Source organism: Euphorbia lathyris, chromosome 4 (genome assembly GCF_963576675.1).
Source record: "Euphorbia lathyris chromosome 4, ddEupLath1.1, whole genome shotgun sequence".
Taxonomy (NCBI): Eukaryota; Viridiplantae; Streptophyta; class Magnoliopsida; order Malpighiales; family Euphorbiaceae; genus Euphorbia; species Euphorbia lathyris.
Window position 1 is genome coordinate 22,905,918 of NC_088913.1, and position 13,599 is coordinate 22,919,516.

Genomic DNA, 13,599 nt, shown 5'->3' on the forward strand with positions numbered 1-13,599 from the left:
AGAGACTAAATGGGTGTTTTAGTGAAACCGAGGTGCAGGCTATTAGCAATATTATTTTGCCATATCATGTAGGAGAAGATATGAGAATCTGGCACTGGTCAATGGATGGTCATTATAATGTGCATTCTGGCTACTTGACTGGCATGGGTGAGGTTGAAAGTAGTAGAGCTCAGGAAGGCTGCAGAAGGTTGTGGAAGTTGATGATTCCCCCTAAACTCAAACAATTTAATTGGCGCCTTTGCTCGAGATGTTTACCTACTAGAGCTCGGCTGGCTCAAAGGAGAGTTCTCATTTCCACCAAATGTCCAGTGTGTGTGGAGCAGGAGGAGACAGATAACCATTTATTTGTTAATTGCTGTTTTGCAGGTGACATTTGGCGAATAGCAGGGATTCCTACCCCGCTGGTTGACAGTGTGAATTTTGTTGATTGGCTCTTACAAGCCTTATGTGGCTCAAATCAAAATATGATTGTCAGATTATGTTGTGCACTAAAAGCAATTTGGAACCATAGAAACTGAGTACTTTGGCACATGAGATGGTGGCCGGCAGATACTAGTTGGCGGAGCAGTCTGGAAGCAACTCAGTGTTGAAACACCTTTCCACATGATTTTGATTTGACAAAATTATTTAAGTAAAATTAAATATATTCTAAACACACTAAGTTTAAATGCTTTGATTTATTTAACTAATGTGTTTGTTCAATATTGAGTTAAATTGTTTATAAGACATAAAGACTAAAAGGCTTAAAGCCCAAATACGGAAGTCAAAGCCCAAGTCAAACAGATCAAGACAACTCGGCCCGCGTATGCAAAACGTTATCGTTATGTACAAAACGCAGCTCAGCGGAAGAAGGATCGAGAAGACCTTTGATGAACAACTTCGTAACGAAGCTGCTGAGTTGAATCGACAAAGAGTACAAGATAGCAGCTGAGCAAGAACAACTTCCAGACAAAGTGTTTTCACTTTGGGTAAAGTTCAGAAGACACAGAACGCTATCTAGTTGACCTTACCATAAATGGAGAGACATTCTGCCGAGCTGACTAAAAGCTGCTCAACACTGACAAAGGACAGAAGATACTCAAATCTGATTGGCCGAGAGCTCTGAGCAAGACTGAGTGACAACGACAGGAAGTCGTTTCCCTCCAACGGTTATTTCGAAATTCGAAATGACTGGTGTCTCAGACGTCTCTATAAATAGGGCCTTTCAATGCTTCATTAGAATAGAACTTTATCAAGCCATTACGCTCACCAAAATTCTACTCAAAGTTCTGCGGAAAAAAAAGCAAATCAAATACTTACACCAAATTCTATATCTTTCGTGTAAAAGTCTAGAGTGATTATTCAATCATCTAAAGTGTCTTAGCAATTGTTGTTTAGGACAAATCCTTATCATTTCTAGAGATTAGAAAGGAGAGGCTGAGTACTCGGTTATAGTACTCAGCGTGAGATTAGGAGTGAGTAGAGGTATAGAGGAATGTACTCTTGTTATACTCAGCTTCTAAGTTGTAAAAGGTTTGATGCTCTACCGTTAAAGAGCTCAGTAGAGAATTCGAAAGCTCGGAACGTGTTCCGGGGACAGGACGTAGCCTTAAACTCCTTAATATATATATTGCTTGCTTAAACAAAACTGACCAAGTAAAGAGGTCACGCTGAGTTGTGTGTATTGAGTATCTGAGTTCAGGAATAGACTCAAAGTGCTATCTCCTGACTCAACGAAAGAAGCTGACTTAGTCACCAGTTGACTAAGCTAGTGTCTTATTTACTCAACGCGCTGTGTAATCCTTTTTCAAAGAAAAAGAAGTCAGCCTTAATGTACTTAAATTATAAATAGTTCCTATCCCCCCCCTTGGAACTAACTTGTTACGTTATAAGGGACCAACAAGTGGTATCAGATCTCTAAGAGCTCATTGTGAAAGGTTTAACTACCTTGAGCTGATCCCCACTATGGCTAAAAACAGCACTCGGTTTCTCCCAGGAAACGAGACAACTCGGATTTTACCTGAGGGGTTGTCCATTACTCGGCCTCCCCTATTCTTCGGGTCTAACTACACCTTCTGGAAGAATAGGATGAAAAACTTTATTCAGGCAACAAATATGAGTGCATGGCTTTCAATAGTCCAAGGCCCATTTGTTCCTGTTGAAGTTGTGGCTGGCCAAACAGTTGTCAAAGCTGAGGCCAAATGGACAGAGGATGATCTCAAGAAGCTACAAAATCACGCTTCGGCTATAAATATGCTTCACTGTGCGCTTGATGCTGCAGAATATAATAAGATATCAGGTTGTGAGTCAGCACAAGAGATCTGGAAAAAGCTGGAGGTCACCTACGAAGGAACCAACAAAGTGAAGGAGTCCAAGGTGAACCAGCAAATGAGACTATACGAGCTGTTCGAAATGAACGATGATGAAGGAATATCTGACATGAATGCAAGGTTTACAAACATCATCAACGAGCTCAAGAGACTTGGGAAGATCTTCACTGAGGAAGAACAAGTCAAGAAGATTCTTAGGAGTCTTCCTAAAAACTGGCAAGCAAAGAAGACTGTTGTTGAGGAAGCTCAAGACTTAACCACCTATAAATATGATGAACTCATCGGCTCACTGCTGACCCATGAGATCTCGATGAAGAATTTCGAGGTGAAGGAAAATTCTGAAGACAAGAAGCAAAAGTCTCTTGTCATGAAAGTTGACTCCACTGATGAGAGCTCAACAGATGATGAGGAGATGGCTATGTTCACCAGGAAGATGAAAATGATGTTCAAAAAGAATGACAAATATTCTAAGAAGCCTTACAGAAAGTTTGATAAGTATAAAGCTGAGTCCAGCGACAGCAAATACAAGAAGGACAACACAAAGCCCATGTTAGGCATGAAATTGACTAAATTTAACATAGTATTTATAAGGGAATTTGGGTGTTTTATTATGTCATTTGGTAAGAAATAAGGGCTAATTACTGTCCTTGTGCAGATAAGCAAAGAGAAATGCTAAACTCGCTGGAAACAGCTTGTTTTCCTAAAGCCAAGTGGAGCTTTACTTGTATCCAGCGGTCAAACGTCGGATTTTCCAATGACGGACAGCGACAGATCATGGTGGCAGTGGCAGGGAAAGCGGCAGAGCGGCAAGTGAAAGTGTGTGGCGATGGGATTGCCTAAAGAAGCAAGATGACTTGAAGTATCACCCCCTTGAGTGTTCAAGGGTTAATCGAAAAGTTAATCATTTTAGTTTATTTTTAATCATAGTTGGTAGTTGACTTATTTTGTAGAAAGGGTACGAAAGTTGTACCGATTTTGGCCTCTGTCTTTCCCTTTAAGTAGGTAGAGCAGAGATAAGTTTAGAAGTTCGGATTTTTAGTATTTTTTTAGTAACATATAATAGAAAAAAAGAGGAGAGCTCCCATGGAGTCTCAAGCTGTATCAAGAACCATCGTTTGCTCACTGCTCGATATGAGTGAGTAGTCCATTTTGAACGGGCACGGCCTGGCCGACCCGGTGATGTAAGTGTTACAATGTTTTTATGAATATTTCGTATTTTGCCAATGTTGTGGTCAATGAGGGTTTAACTTTCTTACTTAAGCATGTATGTATGTGTTAGATGAATGATAAGACACTGCTTTCATCTTCACTGATATCTCTATTGATCTCCCAACTTCGAAGCTGACAAGTTAGAAGGTTGTGTCAAGGGTTTTCTCATCTAGAAATGCAGTTTTGTTCTTAATGCTAGAAAGAACGTATCTTTAGGATGCTAAAGGTGTTAGTAAATCTTAGGAGTTTAAGAACACACGAAAGTTGACTCAAACTCACTTCAAACTGAAACTTTGGCTTCATTGGCATTGTCTTGTATTCATGGAATGTTGTAAAACGTAGCACACCGTGTTCGGCTATGTCGAGCCTGTTCTATTCTCTAAAATCTTTGCAAAGTTATTTCATTTTCTTGTTTCATCAGTCTGCCTGAATTGTTAAGTAACCAACATCAAACAATCAACGATAAAAGAAGACACTGTTGTGACACACACTGTTTAGCAACGATTTCTAATATTGATTTAAATCACAATCCCTGTGGAGACGATACTCACTTATCACTTTATTACTTGTATCTAGTGCACTTGCTAGAGTCTAATCTGAGGACAACAGCCCATTACATGCTTTGAATGTCATCAAACTGGCCATATTAAGTCAAGTTGCCCCACGCTGAGGAAAGAAAGGAAGAATGGCAAAAAGGCAATGGTGGCAACATGGAGCGACAGTGATGAGTCTTCATCATCAGAAGCTGATGCCACTGAGTCAGCAAAGATCTGTTTTATGGCTGATGAACTTGCTGAGCCGTGCGTCTCTAAGCATGCTGACCCCTCCATTGCATCTGACTATGAGGAGCAATCAAATAAGGTAATATCACTTCCCCAGCTCAGAAATGAAATGGTTAATGCCCTGAGTGACCTCTACACACTTGTCAAAAAGTGTAATAAGAAAATTAGAGCACTCAGCAGGCGATGTGACGAGGTTGAGGAGGTCAAACTGAGTGACCTTCGATATCTTCTTCAGGACAACTCAGATTTGCATAGTAACATCGGAATTATGCAAAAGTTTGTCTCTGAGGTCCAATCAGATTCTAAGAAACTGAGAAAGGACGTCACATCCATTCAGAACCAATTAAAGGTTCCAAACAAAAGAAATATTCCTCTGAATGCTCAGTACCGAAGTACTGGTCAGCAGAGATGGAATCCCTAGAGGAATGTCCAGTGTGACTTCTGTGGGAAGAAAGGACACACCACAAAGGTGTGCTGGCATGCTCAGCATTGGGGTGCTGACCAGTCAGTGAAAAATCCTAAATGGAAGGTCAGCTGTGACTTCTGTGGAAAGAATGGCCATACTGTCCAAGTATGCCGCCATAAAATAAAATATGATGCTTTACCTGTTGAACCTAACAAGCAAGGATCCAAAAAGAATTGGGTACCTAAAAGTAACTAGTTACATTGCAGGTAAGCCTGAGATGTGCTGAGAAGTCAAAGATGTGGTATATTGACAGCGCATGCTCAAGGCATATGACTGGTGATGAAACTCAGTTCATCACATTCGAGCGTAAACGAGGAGGAAGCGTAAGTTTTCGAGAAAACAAAAAGGGTAAGATAGTAGGGTCAGGAACCATTGGAGGTAATCCTACTATTGAGTCAGTCTCCCTAGTCAGCGGACTCAAATATAACTTACTCAGCATAGCTCAGCTATGTGACAATGGGAGAAAAGTTATATTTGATGACACTGGATGTAAAATATTCGAAGGTAAAACTAATGAGTTAATTTTAACTGCCCCTCGCATTGATAATGTCTTCATGCTGAACTTAGAGAAAAAGTTTTCAAAAACTGTATGCTTAGTTTCAAAGGAAGAAAATTCCTGGCTATGGCACATGAGACTTGGTCATGTAAGCATGGACCTCCTGGCCAAATTAGCAAGAAAGCAATTGGTTGAGGGACTGCCAGAACTTAAATTTGAAAAAGATCAACTATGCCACGCTTGCCAAGCTGGAAAACAAACCAAACAATCTTTTCATAGCAAAAATATTGTCTCAACTAAGCGTCTGTTAGAGTTACTACCCTTGGATCTCTTCGGTCCAGTCCAGCCGCTGAGTCTGGGTGGAAGAAGATTTTCCTTGGTCATTGTAGATGACTTTTCTCGGTACACTTGGGTCATTTTGCTGAGTAACAAGGATGAGACCTTTGAGACATTTTCAAATTTGGTTAGAAAACTTGAAAATGATAAAGACCTAAAATTGGCTCACATCCGAAGCGATAATGGTGGAGAATTCAAAAATCAACAGTTTGTTGAATTCTGTGAAGCCAGCGGCATTGACCATAATTTTTCTGCTCCCAGGACGCCTCAACAAAATGGGGTTGTTGAAAGGAAGAACAGAACCTTGGTTGAAATAGCCAGGACAATGCTGAGTGAGCATAGGCTTCCAAAGTACTTTTGGGGTGAAGCTGTTAACACATCGTGCTATATTCTTAATAGGGCTCTTGTTAGACCTATACTAAAGAAAACCCCCTACGAACTTTGGAAAGGACGAAAGTCCAACATTGGATACTTTTGTGCCTTTGGCTGTAAATGTTTTATTTTAAACACCAAAGATAGCCTAGCTAAGTTTGACTCAAAAGCTGATGAAGCTATCTTTTTGGGCTACTCAACAAACAGCAAAGCATACAGAGTTTTCAATAAACGAACTCAAGTTTTAGAAGAGTCAGTACATGTTGAGTTCGATGAAACTAACCCTGCAGGAAGATATCTGCCGCTGACCGAGGATGATCCACACTCAGTACCCGCTGATCAAGATACAGCCGCTGAGTCATTCCCTCAAGGGCTGACCAAAGGTAAAAGTGAACCTCAAATTGTTTTCACTGACCAGTCTACACCTACAGACATTGTTGAAACACAGACAGCACAAGACATCAATCTACCAAAGGAGATAAAGATACCAAGAGGACACTCAGAGAGTGCTATTCTTGATGCCGCTGAGAATACCCTGATGACAAGAAATCAACTCAGGAGATACCTCAGCAACGTAGCCTTCATCTCAGTTCAGGAACCAAAGAACTTCGATGATGCTGAGGAAGATGAATTCTGGATGAGCGCAATGCAAGAGGAACTTGACCAATTCAGAAGAAACGATGTATGGGAATTAGTACCACATCCAAGAAGTCAGAAGACCATTGGAACAAGATGGGTCTTCCGCAATAAGCTGGATGAGCAAGGAAATGTAGTCAAGAACAAAGCAAGGCTTGTAGCTCAGGGCTACAGTCAGCAAGAAGGTATTGACTACGGTGAGACCTTTGCCCCAGTGGCAAGGCTAGAGGCTATTAGAATTTTATGCGCTTATGCAAGTTATATGAATTTTAAACTGTTTCAAATGGATGTTAAGAGTGCATTCCTTAATGGAGTTATAAACGAGGAAGTTTATGTTAATCAACCTCCAGGGTTTGAGGATCCTAAATTCCCAAACCACGTTTATAAACTCAAAAAGGCTCTGTACGGCCTCAAGCAAGCACCACGTGCTTGGTATGAGAGGCTGACCAGTTTCCTGCTGACTAGAAACTATGTCAGGGGCAAAGCTGATACAACCTTATTCATTAAGAGAAAGGGTAAAGATACCCTGCTGGCTCAAATATATGTTGATGATATTATTTTCGGTGCTACTAATGAGTCAATGTGCAAGGAATTTAGCAAGCAAATGCAGACTGAGTTTGAAATGTCTATGATGGGAGAACTCTACTTCTTCCTTTGACTTCAAATCAAACAAGGGAAAAATGGCATCTTCATCAGTCAAGCTAAATATGCCAAGGAGATATTGAAGAAATATGATCTTGAAAATTGCAAGCCAATATCCACTCCTATGGGCACTGACACTGTCCTCTGCGCTGACGAGAATGGTAAGTCGGTAGACAGCAAATTGTATCGAGGTATGATAGGCTCTCTACTTTACTTAACAGCAAGTTGAACGGACATTCAGTTCTCAGTATGCTACTGTGCTAGATATCAATCTAACCCTAAGGAATCTCATTACATAGCTGTAAAAAGAATCCTTAGATATTTGCAAAGCTCAGTGAACGCAGGTTTATGGTATCCCAACACTCATGGTTTTACACTCGTTGGATACACTGACGCTGACTATGGACGAGACAAGCTAGAACGGAAAAGCACCTCTGGAGGATGTCATTTCTTAGAAAGCTGTCTTGTATCTTGGTTCAGCAAGAAGCAGGCGTCAGTAGCCTTGTCTACCACTGAAGCTGAGTACATTGCTGCTGGACACTGTGTTGCTCAAGTCCTATGGATTAAGCAACAGCTTGAAGACTATGGTGTTCAAACAAAGACAATTGAGGTCAAATGTGACAACAAAAGTGCAATTGATCTATCCAAGAACCCAATTCAACACAGCAGGATGAAGCATGTCAGCATAAGACATCACTTCATTAGAGACCATGTACTCAAGGGTGAGATAAAGCTGACCTACGTCCCAACGGATGAGCAGCTTGCGGATATCTTCACAAAGCCACTGGCTCGTGAGCAGTTCAGCATACTGAGAGAAGCCATTGGTATGTTTAATCCTCTTCAGTAAATTCCAGCTCTTAATATAGATTCATCCTGAGTGAATTAACATGATGAATGATCTATTATTTGCTGAGTGAATAGATGTATGCTGAGTGTTTAATGCTAAATGAATGAATATCACATACTAAGCAAACATTGGCACCGAGTAGTTATCTCAAACTGAGAAATCATCCGTTTGTATAAAACTGACCACTCAGAATATAAAACGCTTAGTATTCTAAACGCTGAGTATAAGATCCGTTGCATTTAATGCTAGAGCACGCGAATAGCCACCTTGGATGACGTATGCGCCGAATGTGTCATAAAAGCCAGGATCATTGTCGGTTGACAATCCCAAGGCAAAACTGACACATAGATTCGATAAGATCCACTTTTCACCGCTATAAATAATGGGCAAATCCCCATTGTTATCTCTTTACACTTACCAAATTCTCTGGCATAAGCATTCTCTCCCTAAAAACTCTCAAAACTTCCTAATCTCTCTCTGAAACTATGACTAAGGTTTCCGTGAACATCTCCGGTGCCGGTCACCCTAAGACCAGTTCCGATGAACCATCCAGGCAAACTACTTCGCCTGAAACGACTAAGGCCACTACACCGAGCAAAGGCAAAACCGGCCAAGCCACCTCCTCTAAGGGAAAACCGACCAAAGTCAGAATCTACACTAAGGTTTTCGCAGACGTAAGAGAATGCAAGATAGACTTCTCAAGATGGTTCTCTGAGGCTTTTGTAACAACCGAGCAACCATTCTGTGAATGGATATCGAAGAATGGCTGGACCGAAATGTTCTCCATTAGAGATCCCACTTACCCTGACCTTGTAAGGGAATTCTACCATAACTTGCGGGTTGCTGACGATAACCAGGACTACCTAGTAACTGTGGTAAAAGAGAAGACCATCTTTATCAACCCTACCTACCTTGCCAACTTGCTAAAACTGAAGAATGAGGGAACCAAGATGAGGAGAACTGGTGATCATGAAGGAACTGGGTATGTAGCCACCTTCTGCAAACCCCCTGGCCATTCTGGAGAAATCTCAAGTTCATCAATGGGCCAGCACCAAAAGATGGCACACTATCTGCTGACCAATTACATCTGCCCCAAGATTAATTGCACCAGCTCAGCGATAAATTTCGAGCAATGCTTCATATGGCATATGCTGACCTTCAAACCCATCAATATGCCAGTTTTCTTAATTGCTGGCTTCCAAAGGAGCACTGGAACTCTTAGGCTGGGCTCACTCATAACCAGAATCCTCAAAGACCATCAGATTGACCTATTCGAGGAAACTGAGGCCCAAGGCTCTGAGATCACAGCTGCTGCGCTGCGTGCCTTAAAATATGACCAACCGATTAAGAAAGGCAAAAATGCTGATGAGGCTGATGAGGAGACAACTATCCCAAAGAAGGGCAAAAGGACAAAGGCTCCAGCTGCTCGAAAAAGGAAAGCTGTTGGGACTCCTTCAAAGAACGCTGAGTCTCAGGCCAAGAAGCTGAAGTCAGCTGCTCAAAAAGGTCAGGAGAGACCTAAGTCAGCTCAAAAGAGAAGCAGGCAAGATGAGCCTGATACAGAGGAAAGAACAGATGCTGATGAGCAACCTCTGAAGAAGAAGTCTTCAGAACTGGCCCCTATTGATGCCATCCCCACTGACTTCATCAATCCCAGTGACTCTCACTTCACACAGTGTCAGGGAACTGAAACTGAGCATCAAGAAGATGATGTACAACTGGATGATCACTTCATCACTCGGGTGGAAGAAGAATTAGATAACGAAGATCAGGATGATGAGGAAGCAGAAGAAGAAGAAGAAAGCGGTCAGGATGACGCTGAGGAGACAGCTAGTGAAGAGGAAGCTGCTGAGCCAACTAATACTGAGTTGGCTGTAGATAAGGAACAAGAACAAGCTGACCAGCTCAATGTTGATCAAGAAGAAACTTCTCCTTCTCACTCAGGAGAGTCTATCCAAGCTGACACTCCTCCTCCTCGCAGAAGAAGATTAGTAAAGGCAAGTCAGAAAACTGTCATTGACCTTCCTGTTCAAAAGCCGACTAAAGATCCTTCTTCTCTTAAGCTGAAGTTTTTCAATAAGCAAACCCCCTCTTCTCAACAAGCTTCTGTTGAAAAGCAAGCCTCTGTTTCTTCACAAAAGGAACAAGCCGACTTGAATGCTTCCGCCAACTCTACTAGCCAAACCGAGCAAGTTCTCGTCAATGCTGTTGCTCCAAGCATTGTGCTGACTCAGAACATTCCTGCCCCAGTCAGCACTGACTCCATTCGAATTATTTCTTCACCGACCATCACTACTGCCGATCAATCCTCTCTTCCAGAAAACCAAGTGCAGATTGACAACCCTCTTCCAGTCACTGACCATATCATCATTAAGAAAAATTTGCCTCCTCCATCAACTGGTCACACTGAGGAAACTAGGCAACATGATGAAGGATCTCTCAGCTATCTGCATGCCACCGAGTCTGGTAGACAACTAATCAACTCGGTGCAGTCATTAATCAAGGATCTTCATCAACATGCTGAACCTACTGCTGGGTCTACTAGCACTACATCAGCTCAGCTGTCCCAAGTTACTCTGCTTCTAAATGAAGTTAAGGGACTGAAGGGTCTGCTAAGTGATATGATCTCAATTCAATCACATCAGCCCAAGCAGGACTCAATATCGAAGCTGGCTGAGCTTCAACTGACAACGGTTCAACATCTTAACACTCTTCAAGGCCAATTCCAGACCTTGTCAGCTGCGAACACTCACTATGCAACTTCAGATGAAGTTAAGATGCTCTTTGCCCAGCTTCACACTGAGCAAACCAAGACCAACCATCAGCTGGCTTCCTACTCTCAATGCTCGGTGGAGCAAATTAGCGAAGCAATTCGTTTGCTGAACCTGAATAAGCAAGAGATAGACACTGACCAAATGAAGCAAAATGAAATATTGGTCAATTCCCAAAGAATCTTCACCCATGTTCGTCATAACAATATCCAGCGTCAATATTATGACTCAGCCTTGCTGAAGACCTTTCACCAAGTTTTTGCTGCACTGTCAGATACAATTACTTGGGTAGGTAAGTCTCAAGCCTACATACTGAGTCTGCTCAGTGCCGCTGAACTCGGTATACCTAAAGAGGTCTTGGATGAAAGCGTTGTTGTCTTCGACGGCATCAATGAAAGTGCCGACAAACTTAAGGAGCTATCCGCCGTACTGACTGCCGCGGTCTTAACCGACTCTTTTAGAATTCCTCCTCCTCCCGATGCTGACAAAACGGGGGAGAAAGAACAAGCTAGAACTCAGCAGGAGGCTCCTAAAAGTAGTCAGTCTAAGCAAAAGAAGAAGAAGTAGAAATAGGCTAGGCTTAGTTTGTTACTTAGTCTGTAGTCTCTATGTTCACTTATGCTCATCTTTTGCTATGTATGCTGACCACTTTACTTCAATACAATACTTGCATCTTTTATCCAAACTTGAGTTATTTCATACGATGCTGAGTATTATGCTATTATGTATCTTCAAATACATCAACTATGTTTAATGCTTATAATACTTGTTGATTGTATCCAATGTTGATAATATGTTTGACACTGTCTTGTATGTTTATAAAGCACTGTCTCATAAGATCCATTGAACAAAATGATTACTCAGTGCTCTCTATGTTACACCTTCCGCTTAATACTGAGTAAAATAGAATATGTTCCATGAGCTGACCTATATCTGAAAACTGACCTTAGACTTACTCAATTAAACCTTAAAATGTTTGGAGTAAAACTAAGTCAGCAGCTCAACCCTGACGGGGGAGTTTGCTAAGTAATAATAGGTCAACTATCATGGGGGAGCTCAACACTGAGTTCCTCGCTGAATAGTTTTGCCAACATCAAAATGGGGGAGTTTGTTGAAACACCTTTCCACATGATTTTGATTTGACAAAATTATTTAAGTAAAATTAAATATATTCTAAACACACTAAGTTTAAATGCTTTGATTTATTTAACTAATGTGTTTGTTCAATGTTGAGTTAAATTGTTTATAAGACATAAAGACTAAAAGGCTTAAAGCCCAAATACGGAAGTCAAAGCCCAAGTCAAACAGATCAAGACAACTCGGCCCGCGTATGCAAAACGCTGTCGGTATGTACAAAACGCAGCTCAGTGGAAGAAGGATCGAGAAGACCTTCGATGAACAACTTCGTAACGAAGCTGCTGAGTTGAATCGACAAAGAGTACAAGATAGCAGCTGCACAAGAACAACTTCCAGATAAAGTGTTTCCACTTTGGGTAAAGTTCAGAAGACACAGAACGCTGTCTAGTTGACCTTACCATAAATGGAGAGACATTCTGCCGAGCTGACTAAAAGCTGCTCAACACTGACCAAGGACAGAAGATACTCAAATCTGATTGGCCGAGAGCTCTGAGCAAGACAGAGTGACAACGACAGGAAGCCGTTTCCCTCCAACGGTTATTTCGAAATTCGAAATGACTGATGTCTCAGACGTCTCTATAAATAGGGCCTTTCAATGCTTCATTAGAATAGAACTTTATCAAGACATTACGCTGACCAAAATTCTACTCAAAATTCTGCGAAAAAAAAGCAAAGCAAATACTTACACCAAATTCTATATCTTTCGTGTAAAAGTCTAGAGTGATTATTCAATCATCTAAAGTGTCTTAGCAATTGTTGTTTAGGACAAATCCTTATCATTTCTAGAGATTAGAAAGGAGAGGCTGAGTAATCGGTTATAGTACTCAGCGTGAGATTAGGAGTGAGTAGAGGTATAGAGGAAGGTACTCTTGTTATACTCAGCTTCTAAGTTGTAAAAGGTTTGATGCTCTACCGTTAAAGAGCTCAGTAGAGAATTCGAAAGCTCGGAACGTATTCCGGGGACAGGACGTAGGCTTAGAGGCCGAACCTGGATAAATCTGCTGAGTAACATCTTTCTAACCTTAAACTCCTTAATATATATATTGCTTGCTTAAACAAAACTGACCAAGTAAAGAGGTCACGCTGAGTTGTGTGTATTGAGTATCTGAGTTCAGGAATAGACTCAAAGTGTTATCTCCTGACTCAACGAAAGAAGCTGACTTAGTCACCAGTTGACTAAGCTAGTGTCTTATTTACTCAGCGCGCTGTATAATCCTTTTTCAAAGAAAAAGAATTCAGCCTTAACGTACTTAAATTATAAATAGTTCCTACCACCCCCCTTTGGAACTAACTTGTTACGTTATAAGGGACCAACACTCAGGACTGGAGAGCTTGTCAAAAGAAGGCGTCACCCTTAGGCAACAGGAGGATGGAGTTGAGCGATCTTCAATCAGCCATGGCAGTAGCCGCTGTCACCAGGGCGCCATCAGCAGACAGCTCGGAGGGACAGCAGTATCACAGCACTGCGCGCAACAATCCTGAGATTGCGCATAATTTTGGCTTGAGACAGCACGCGACGATTCAGAAATGGAGCACACCTAGCCCAGGCTATGTCAAATGCAACATCGACGGGGCAATCTTTAAAGAATTGAGAAG